The 11287-nt window shown below is 45.6% G+C and overlaps 1 pseudogene; it reads right to left on the reverse strand.

Moving 5' to 3' along the window:
- LOC112077586 (tight junction protein ZO-2-like) overlaps nt 1–11287 on the reverse strand; it is a 33657-nt pseudogene that overhangs the window by 2896 nt on the left and 19474 nt on the right.

Genomic DNA, 11287 nt, shown 5'->3' on the forward strand with positions numbered 1-11287 from the left:
TGCCGACTGGGTACTGCAGGCTGCCATGAGCAACGAAACTATCATTCTAACTTTTTCTGTTCATGTTTTTTAAAATAATCGGTTTAAGGACATAAACTCAGCATAAAATGTCCTCTCACTGTCAACTACATTTATTTTCAGCAAACTTTACATGTGTAAATATTTGTATGAACATAACAAGATTCAACAACTGAGACAAACTGAACAAGTTCCACAGACATGTGACTAACAGAAATGGAATAATGTGTCCCTGAACAAAGGGAGGTCAAAATCAAAAGTAACAGTCGGTATCTGTGTGCCACCAGCTGCATTAAGTACTGCAGTGCATCGCCTCCTCATGGACTGCACCAGATTTGCCAGTTCTGCGTGAGGATGTTTACCACCTCTTCCACCAAGGCACTTGCAAGTTCCCAGACATATCTGGGGGGAATTGCCCTAGCCTCCACCCTCCGATCCAACAGGTCCAGATGTGCTCAATGGGATTGAGATCCGGGCTCTTCGCTGGCCATGGCAGGACACTGACATTCCTGTCTTGCAGGAAATGACGCCTAGAACGAGCAGTATGGCTGGTGGCATTGTCATGCTGGAGTGTCATGTCAGGATGAGCCTGCAGGAAGGGTACCACATAGGGAGAGGGGATGTCTTCCCTGTAACGCACAGCATTGAGATTGCCTGCAATGACAACAAGCTCAGTCTGATGATGCTGTGACACACCGCCCAAGACCATGACGGAGCCTCCACCTCCAAATCGATCCTGCTCCAGAGTACAGGCCTCAGTGTAACGCTCATTCCTTCGACATAAACGCGAATCCGACCATCATCCCTGGTGAGACCAAAACCGCAACTCGTCAGTGAAGAGCACTTTTTGCCAGTCCTGTCTTGGTCCAGCGACGGTGGGTTTGGGGCATAGGCGACGTTGTTGCGGTGATGTCTGATGAGGACCTGCCTTACAACAGGCCTACAAAGCCCTCAGTCCAGCCTCTCTCAGCCTATTGCGGACAGTCTGAGCACTGATGGAGGGATTGTGCGTTCCTGGTGCAACTCAGGCAGTTGTTGTTGCAATCCTGTACCTGTCCCGCAGGTGTGATGTTCGGATGTACCGATCCTGTGCAGGTGTTGTTACACGTGGTCTGCCACTGTGAGGACGGTCAGCTGTCCGTCCTGTCTCCCTGTAGCGCTGTCTTAGGCGTCTCCCAGTACGGACATTGCACTTTTTTGCCCTGGCCACATTTGCAGTCCTCATGCCTCCTTGCAGCATGCCCAAGGCACGTTCACGCAGATGAGCAGGGACCTTGGGCATCATTTCTTTTGGTGGTTTTTCAGAGTCAGTAGAAAGGCCTCTTTAGTGTCCTACGTTTTCATAACTGTGACCTTAATTGCCTTCCGTCTGTAAGCTGTTAGTGTCTTAACGACCTTTCCACTGGTGCGCGTTCATTAATAGTATGGGGTTTACATCTGATGTATTAGAAGCAAATATTGGTACCATGATTGTCTTAAGAATTTGTATTTATTTAAACGAAGATTGACGACAAAGATCTTAACTGACTCGCCAAGTTAAATAAAGGTTCAGTCAAATAGAAGGAATAGAGGAACACTCCTGTCTTTCTACTGCCCCTCTTCCTCTGACTCTTCCTCTTCCATATGTAACCTTTACTCAACAGTCAGGTCAGGGTTTCTTACGAGGCAGTATAACTCTGGGCTGTGATCTACTCACCCGTAGAGCTCTTCATCCTCTGGGCTGGGGCGTAGCAGAATCTTAGGAGTGGTCTTTGCTGACGCTGGAAAACAACAAATACATATGCATTAACACAATGACCACCCGGACTCGTTGGCTACATACTCATTCAATGAAGGACACTGTCAGGTTGAAAAGCAGTAGTCTAAATATCTGATTACTAATGTTATAAGATTACATTTAAACAAGGCCTAGGTAGGGTTTGAGGCCACTTGTTCTTGATGCATTGCATTGTGGGTACCTGGTGGCTCGTCGAGGCGTGGCGGACCCTCTGATTCCAGGTTGGCAGGGCCCGGGGCGGGGGGGTCCTGTAGAGGGGGAACCCTGAAAGGTGAGGCCATGGCAGACATCTTGGCTACCCTTGGAGAGTCTTCCAGGCTGGTTAGAGGTCTGGGTGGGAAGGACACACTGGACAGGTTGGACACAGGAACAATACTGGAACAATACCTCTACCTGACCAATAGTTTACTGGAATATCACTGGAACAGTACCTCTACCTGACCTATACTGGAACAGTACCTCTACCTGACCTATACTGGAACAGTACCTCTACCTGACCTATACTGGACCAGTACCTCTACCTGACCTATACGTGGAACAGTACCCTACCTGACCTATTACTGGAAACATACTGACACAGTACCTCTTCCTGACATTACTAGAACAATACTGGAACAGTACCTCTACCTGACCTATACTGGAACAGTACCTCTACCTGACCTATACTAGAACAGTACCTCTACCTGACCTATACTGGAACAGTACTGGAACAGTACCTCTACTGACCTATACTTGGAACAGTACCTCTTACCTGACCTATACTAGACACAATACCTCTACCTGACCTATACTAGAACAGTACTGGAACAGTACCTCTACCTGACCTATACTGGAACAGTACTGGAACAGTACCTCTACCTGACCTATTACTGGAACAGTACCTCTACCTGACTATACTGGAACAATACTGGAACAGTACCTCTACCTGACCTATACTGGAACAGTACCTCTACCTGACCTATACTGGAACAGTACCTCTACCTGACCTATACTGGAACAGTACCTCTACCTGACCTATACTGGAAACGTACCTCTACCTGACCTATACTGGAACATACCTCTACCTGACCTATACTGGAACAGTACCCTCTACCTGACCTATACTGGAACAGTACCTCTACCTGACCTATACTGGAACAATACTGAACAGACTACTGACATCTGAACAGTACTACCTACCTGGACAGCCTGACCTATACTGGAACAGTACCTCTACCTGACTATACCATACTGGAACGTACTACCTTACTGACTATACTGGAACAGTACTCTACCTGACCTATTACTGGAACAATACCTCTACCTGACCTATTACTGGAACAATACCTCTACCTGACCTATACTGGAACAATACTGGAACAGTACCTCTACATGATCTATACTGGAACAGTATCTCTAACTGACTCTCGTACCTACTATAACATACTGAACAGTACCTCTACCTGACCTATACTGAACAGCCTCTACTGACCTATACTGGAACAGTACCTCTCCTGACCTATACTGGAACAGTACCTCACCTGACCTATACTGGACAGTCCTCTACCTGACCTATACTGAAGTTCACCTACTAGTACTGAACAGCTAGTGACCATACTGGAACAGTACTCTACCTGACCTATACTGGAACAGTACCTCTACCTGACCTATCTGGACAGTACCCACCTACTTACTGGAACGATACACTATACTGGAACAGTACCTCTACCTGACCTATACTGGAACAGTACTGGAACAATACCACTACATGTCCTATATTGTAGCTCACCTCCTGTAACTCATCTCACATCTTTCCATTCATCCATCCATCCAGTCATCCATCCATCCAGTCATCCATCCATCCATCTATTCTGTCCATCCATCATTCTGTCATCCTCCATCCATCTATTCTGTCATCCATCCTCCATCTATTCTGTCATCCATCCATCCATCTATTTCTGTCATCCATTCCATTTGTATCCACATTTGTCATCCATCCATCCGGTTTAAAAAACATTTTTCAGTTCATCGATCCATTCAGTCAACCAGTTGTCCATCCATTCATCCATCCAGTCATCCATCCATCGTCATCCATCCAGTCACCCATCCATCAATTCAGTCATCCATCCATCCAGTCATCATCTTTTCAGTCATCCATCCATCCATCCAGTCATCCATCATCCATTCAGTCATCCATCCAGTCGTTCATCCATCCATCCAGTCATCCATCCATCCAGTCATCCATCCATCCAGTCGTTCATCCATCCATCCAGTCAGGTTGGACACTAAGAATGTAGTGTATTATTTATTACACAGTACAGTAACAACTTTCATAATATTTCTGACTGAGGTACACTGTATCTGTGTTCTTCTCTTCTCATATCCATCAACAGACAGGTTACATTTACATTACATTTAAGTCATTTAGCAGACGCTCTTATCCAGAGCGACTTACAAATTGGAAAGTTAAATTCTCTCTCTCCATCTCTATCTATTATATAACTACTATACCTCCCTCCATCCTACCTGGGGTAGTCTCTCTCATTAGAGGAATGGGAGGAGAGGTCAGACTGGCGAGATCTCCTGTCCTCCTGGGGAGAGTAGGAATGGTAGGACTCCATCTCTGAAATATCTGCGAGAAAGAGACAGAGAAAGAGATAGAGAAAGAGAGACAGAGAGAAAGAGAGAAAGAGATATAGAGAGAGAGGGGAGAAAGAAAGAGAGAGAGAGGAGAGAGAGGGAGGAAGAGAGAGAGAGAGAGAAAGAGAGAGAAGGGAGAAAGAAAGAGAGAGGGGGGAGAGAGGGTGGAAGAGTGAGAGAGAGAGAGAGAGAGAGTGAGAGAGAGAGAGATTAGATATAAACATATCGTATTCACTGTTTTCACTTCACCAGGAGAATTTGTACACCAGAGGAAACCTGATTGGTTGTCCCAAGAAGAAGGCCCATCACCAGTCCCCTAGCTGTGTTGGAATCAGATAGAGGTGGAGTAACTGAAGAATGTTCTGCCTCTCTATAACATGTTGTGTGTGACCTCACACAGCATACAGTTCTGTACTATACTGTCAATCTAATCCAGGATGACTGTTAGAAACTCTGAAGATCTGACAGTCATGATAAAATGGCTGACATACAGTATTTAGTATGAAATACGATACTATCCATGACTCATAACAAGTGAAGAGTTTAGTCTCCAGATCAGCGTGGCTATGCATTCTACAACTAGATAGATCAGATTAAGATTAATCCAGATCAGTGTACCTATGCATTCTACAACTAGATAGATCAGATTAAGATTAATCCAGATCAGTGTAGCTATGCATTCTACAACTAGATAGATCAGATTAAGATTAATCCAGATCAGTGTGGCTATGTATTCTACAACTAGATAGATCAGATATGTATTAGATTGTCTGTCTGGTTTCATAACAGTGAAATTAAAAGGTAGTGAGCACCTGTAGCCACACTGGGCCTGTAGTACACTCCTGATACATACAGACTGTGCTGTACAGTACAGAGATCTAACAGTACTCAGTCACTCTGCTCTGTCACTATATCCTGTTAATTCCCTCTGATCTCTTTGCCAATGAGAAGGAGGAGAGGGGAAGGAGGAGAGGAGGAGAGGAGAAGGGGATGTGTGTGCCTGCAGAAAAGCGGAGCCAGGTGTTAGAGAATGAGAGAGAGGGAGAGAGACCGTGAGAGTGCCATATCTAAATGGATACATCATATCTAGTGCCCCGAGTTGTTCCTTACCACGTAACACTAACCAGGAAAAACTCCAGGCCTTTCGTTATAACCCAAAACTCTAGCCCAGAGTTTTTCCTGGTCAGAACTCAAGGCACTAGACTATGCCCCATTGATCTAAGGCGTTGGCATTAGCTACAGCATCGTAGTGTATTCAGTCTCATTTCATTACCAAATATATTTTTCACATCTGATTTTTGGCCAATTAAAAAGTGATTTGAGTGAATGTGATAGTGACCATGGCGATGTTTCCCTGGGACAGGCCATTACATCTCTATACATTACATTAGAGTTAGAATCATTCAGACAGACTGTAGCTGTAAAGCAGTAGGGAGGAACAGTGGAGGACAAAAAGTGATGACTGGTCCTCATCAGGGAGAAAGAGAGAGAGAGAGATGGGAGGAGATGAGAGAGGGAGAATGGAGGAGAGAGAGAGAGAGAGAGAGAGAGAGAGAGAGAGAGAGAGAGAGAGGGAAATGGAGGAAAGAGACCATAAGACGAGAGAGTGAAGGAGTGATAGCACAAGAGAGAAAAAGAGGAGATAGAGGGAGGAGAGGTGAGGGGGAGGAGGGAGAGGTGAGGGTGGGAGAGAGTGAGGGTGAGGAGGGAGAGGTAGGGAGGGAGGTGAGAGGGAGGGAGGGAGAGGTGAGGGTGAGGGAGGGAGAGGTGAGGGTGGAGGGTAGAGGTGAGGAGGGAGAGGTGAGGGAGGAGAGAGGTGAGGGAAGGAGAGGTGAGGGTGAGGAGAGGGAGAGGGTGAGGAGGGAGAGGGTGGGGAGGGAGAGGTGAAGGAGAGGAGAGAGGTGAGGGACGGAGAGGGGAGGAGAGAAGAAGGAGTTACTGTGAATGGTGGTGTTTGCATCTGAAGTGCATTGATTCCGGTTGCATTAACAGTCCTCATGAGCAGCTCCTGTAAAGAACTATTGACAGACAGCCTGACAGACAGACAACCCAACAGACAGCATCCTGACAGACAGACAGCCCAACAGACAGCTGACAAACAGACAGCCCGACAGACAACAGACAGACAGTGACAGACAGACGGACAGACAGCAGCGACGACAGCCACGACGACACCGACAGACAGCCAAAGGAGCCAAAGACAGCCGACAGACAGACAGACAGCCCACGCAAACAGACAGACAGCCTGACAGACAGACAGACAGAGACAGCCCACAGACAGACACTGACAGACAGACAGCCGACAGACAGACACCCAACAGACAGCCCAACAGACAGCCCGACAGCCCAACAGACAGCCCGACAGACAAGACAGACAGCCCAAACGACAGACCAACAGACAGACAGCTAACAGTACCTGACAGACAGCCTGCGACAGCCTGACAGACAGACAGCCCAACAGACAGACAGCCTGACAGACAGACAGACAGCCCAACAGACAGAAGCTGACAGGCAGCCCGACATACAGACCAGCCCAACAGCCCTGACAGACAGACAGCCTGACAGACAGCCCAACATTCAGCCCGACACAGACAGACAACCTTGACAGATCAGACAGCCGACAGCAGCATGGCTAGACAGACAAAACAGACAGCTAGACAGACAGGAAGACAACTAGACAGACAGGAAGACAACTAGACAGACAGGAAGACAGCTAGACAGACAGGCAAAGGGTCCGACAGAAAGGAGGCTAGACAGACAGGTAGATGACAGGACAGACAGGCAGACAGCCGGGCGGCTGAACATACAAACAGACAGCTAAACATACAGGCAGACAGCTAGACAGACAGGCAGACAGCTAGAGAGCCTGACAGACCAACGGCTAGACAATCAACCCAACAAACAGACAGCCTGACAAACAGACAGACGGCTGGATAGACAGACAGACTGGCTGGCAGACAGACGACAGAAAGACAGGCTGACAGGCAGCCCGACAGACAACCTGACAGACAGATGGCTAGACAGACAGGCAGATGGCTGGACAGACAGGCAGACGGCTGGACAGAAAGACAGCTGGACAGACAGACAGCCCAACAGAAGGCTGGACAGACAGACAAACAGACACAGATGGCTAGCTAGACAGACAGACAGACAGAAAGCCCGACAGACAGCCCGACAAACATCCCGACAGACATCCCGACAGACAGACATACCTCTCATAACAAAAGGTTGTGTATTTCTAGCAGGAGAGCCACACGTAACAATACCTGGTAGGTATTAAAATAAGAAAGAGGTGAATGGGTTTATTGACGGGTGAATTGAAACATGAAATAAACTGGTCAAAGTTGGTTTAACCGGTGTGTTTGGTGTTTTGTACTGAACAGAGTGGTCTGGTTTTGTCTCCTTTTGTCTCCAGATAAATAAACAGATACATAGTGGTGGTATTTACTGGTTGCCCTTTTGTCATGGCAACAGGCCACAAATCTTGCTGCTGTGATGGAACACTGCGGTATTTCACCTAACAGATATGGGAGTTCATCAATGTTTGATTTGTTTTAAAATTCTTTGTTGGTCTGTGTGATCTGAGGGAAATATGTGTCTCTAATATGGTCATACATTGGGCAGGAGGTTAGGAAGTGCAGCTCAGTTTCCACCTCATTTTGTGGGCAGTGTGAACATAGCCTGTTTTCTCTCGATTGCCAGGTCTGCCTACAGCGGCCTTTCTCAATAGCAAGTCTAGGATAACTGAGTCTGCACATAGTCAAGGATTTCCTTAATCTTGGGTCAGTCACAGTGGTCAGGTATTCTGTCACTGTGTACTCTCTGTTTAGGGCCAAATAGCGTTCCAATTTGCTCCAATTTGTGGTTGATTCTTTCCAGAGTGTCAAATAGTTATTTTTTTGTTTTCTCATAATTTGGTTGGGTCTAATTGTGTTGCTGTCCTGGGGCTCTTTGGGGTATGTTAGTGTTTCTGTGTGTGAACAGTCCCAGAAATAGCTGGCTAAAGGGACTCTTCTCTAGGATCCTCTCTCTGTAKGTGAGGGCTTTGTGGTGAAATGTGTGGGCATCTCTTCCATTTTGTGAATTATTGGTTGGTGAGCAGACCCCAGACCTCACAACCATAAAGGGCAATGTGTTCTATAACTTATTCAAGTATTTTTAGTCAGATCCTAATCTTATGTCAAGTTTTATGTTCCCTTTGATGGCGTAGAAGGCTAGACAGACGGCTCGACAATCAACCCAACAAACAGACAGCCTGACAAACAGACCGTCGGCTAGATAGACAGACAGACAGAAAGACAGGCTGACAGGCAGCCTGACAGTGTTCCTGTTCTTCAACTGCCCTCCCATTCCCTGTCTTCAGCCTATAGGGGCCTTCAGCCACACACTACTTCCTGGTAATCAGCCTATCCTCGCTGATTTACTGTGACAGTTGACAGGCAGGGAAGTCAGGTCTGTTTTCACGGGCTGGACTGAGATCAGTCTATCACAGCCACAATGACAGGAACAGACCATGTATGATTAGCCCTGAAAATAACACACTTTGTATGAAATGGTKATGTGATGCTGTACGTTGAACAAACAATATAGGTTGAGACAAAAACACTTGACACTAATTCACTCAAATCCGGTAGTATTCAACTCCTGTTAAACACTGAAGGAAGAATATTAATATGTTGTTACCATGGTTATAATGATGCAGTAATCTTGCCTTGGTTTTTCATGCAACTTCCTGTATTTGGAATTGAATAGTAGTCAAGTTACTACCCTTTCTCTAAGTTGTTGCTGGTTTTTACTAATGACAGAATATGGTGTACTCAGTATTAAAGCTATGGGAAGAATAACAATTGACTTTAAGTGGTACAAAGCTAAGACGTATTTGTTCTGTATGTACTTTTAAGTACAATTAAATGTACAGTAAAATATTTGTACTAAATGTAAAGTAAAAATAAAATATGGCATTATTCAACCTACTGTACTTAATAAATCACACAGTACAAAATAAATAGTGATTAAAATACTTTATTAGTTTTAGGAAAGTGTAAAAAAAAAAAGAAAAGTATAATAGCAAAACGGAAGTGTAAAAGTGTAAAAGCTTGACAACTTGTTGTAGTGTTGCAGTGTTGTGACATGGTTCATGTTTACAGCTTAAAGGCAACCAAACGTTACTGACGTGTGAGTCTGTCTTGGGTGGGCCTTCATCTAAAAGTATGACATTTAATCTGGAAGAGAGAGAGACAAAAAGGATTTCTCTTTTGTAGGCTACGATTGAGGAAATCTCTTTTTGTTGTCAACACTGTATATTCTGTTTAACTTCCTAGTATGAGTTAGTCGTGTACTTAGGCTAGTAAATAGTGTACTTAGGCTAGTAATGAACCACTTTACGTGACTCCGTCTGTCCTAGAAGTAAACTAAGAATGGACAGGGTGACCTCTGTGACATGGCAGTGACAATACCTAATTTCGTGTCCCTTTTTATTTTTAACCCGTTAAAAGCCAGATATTTTTACCTCAACAGGACCGTGGTCTGATTGGTGGCTGTCTACTCTCGAGGAATGTTTAAATAATGTCATTGGATACTGTTGAATATCGTTTTCTACTGATGACTAATATAGAGTATCTTCACACTCCTAAACTGATCTGTATCAGCTGTAATATGTGTCCTATTTGACCCCATTCATGCTTATGAAACACCCAGTGTTGAGTCAAAGAACGGTTGGTTTTCATGCTCATGATGACTGTATAGTGTTGCCAATGAGACTTGGCAACCCAATGAGACTTGGCAACCCAATGAGACTTGGCAACCCAATGAGACTTGGCAACACTAATCTGTACTGTATAGTGTAGTGTTGTCACGATACCCCCTTGAGAAGACAAGTAGCCTGGCTAGCTTACTACTGCCCCCTAGAGTAAAGGACAAAGTAGGCCTGGCTAGCCTTACTTACTGCCCCCTAGAGAAGACAAGTAGCCTGGCCTAGCTTACTACTTGCCCCTAGAGAAGACAAGTAGCCCAAGAGACATAGCGCTACGCTTACTATCCAGCCTAGAGGAAGACAAGGTAAGCCATGGCTAGTCTTACTACTGCCCCCTTAGGAGGAAAGACAGTAGCTGGCTTAGCTATACTACTTGCCCCTACGAGAAAGACAAGTAAGTCTGGGCTAGCTTACTTTTTACTTGCCCCTAGAGAAGACAAGTAGCCTGGCTAGCTTACTACTGTCCCCTTGAGAAGACAAGTAGCCTGGCTAGCTACAGACTCGATCCTCTCAATCCGTATGTGACACGAGACACATTTGACAGTAGTACCAAAAGTTTTTTTTAAYTTATAGTACTGAACCGTTTTTCATGTTTTAGTATCCAAAAAGTACCGACGTTTCGATATACCGTGCAACACTAGTACAGTGATCAATGACATGTCAGTGGAGCAGAGAAAACCAACACACTCAACTTCTGGGACTGGAATATAACCCACACTAACCACTATATTCTGTGAATACTGCTCTGCCATTGGTCAGGACAGGTGTCCGTCATCTTCTACACTCTGAATACCGCCCTGCTATTGGTCAGAACAGATGTCTGTCATCCCTATCCCTCCCCAGTCAGTCACTCACCGTCAGGTTCGGAGTCAGAGTCGACGAGGGGCGGGATACGGATGAGGATCTGTCTCCGGTCTCTTTGGATGACCAGCTGGAGTTTTCCTCTAGACTTCTCAATGAGCTTCCCTGCATCGTTCAGAGACAGGTTCTCTGTTACTGTCCCGTTGATCTGAAGAGAGGGAGGAGATCGGAAGCAGAGAGAGGAGAGGAGATATAGGAGAGAAGAGAGGAGAGTGAGGAGAGGACAGGAGAGGAGAGTGAGGAGAGGAGATGAGATATAG

This window comes from Salvelinus sp. IW2-2015, unplaced genomic scaffold (genome assembly GCF_002910315.2).
Source record: "Salvelinus sp. IW2-2015 unplaced genomic scaffold, ASM291031v2 Un_scaffold4718, whole genome shotgun sequence".
Lineage (NCBI taxonomy): Eukaryota > Metazoa > Chordata > Actinopteri > Salmoniformes > Salmonidae > Salvelinus > Salvelinus sp. IW2-2015.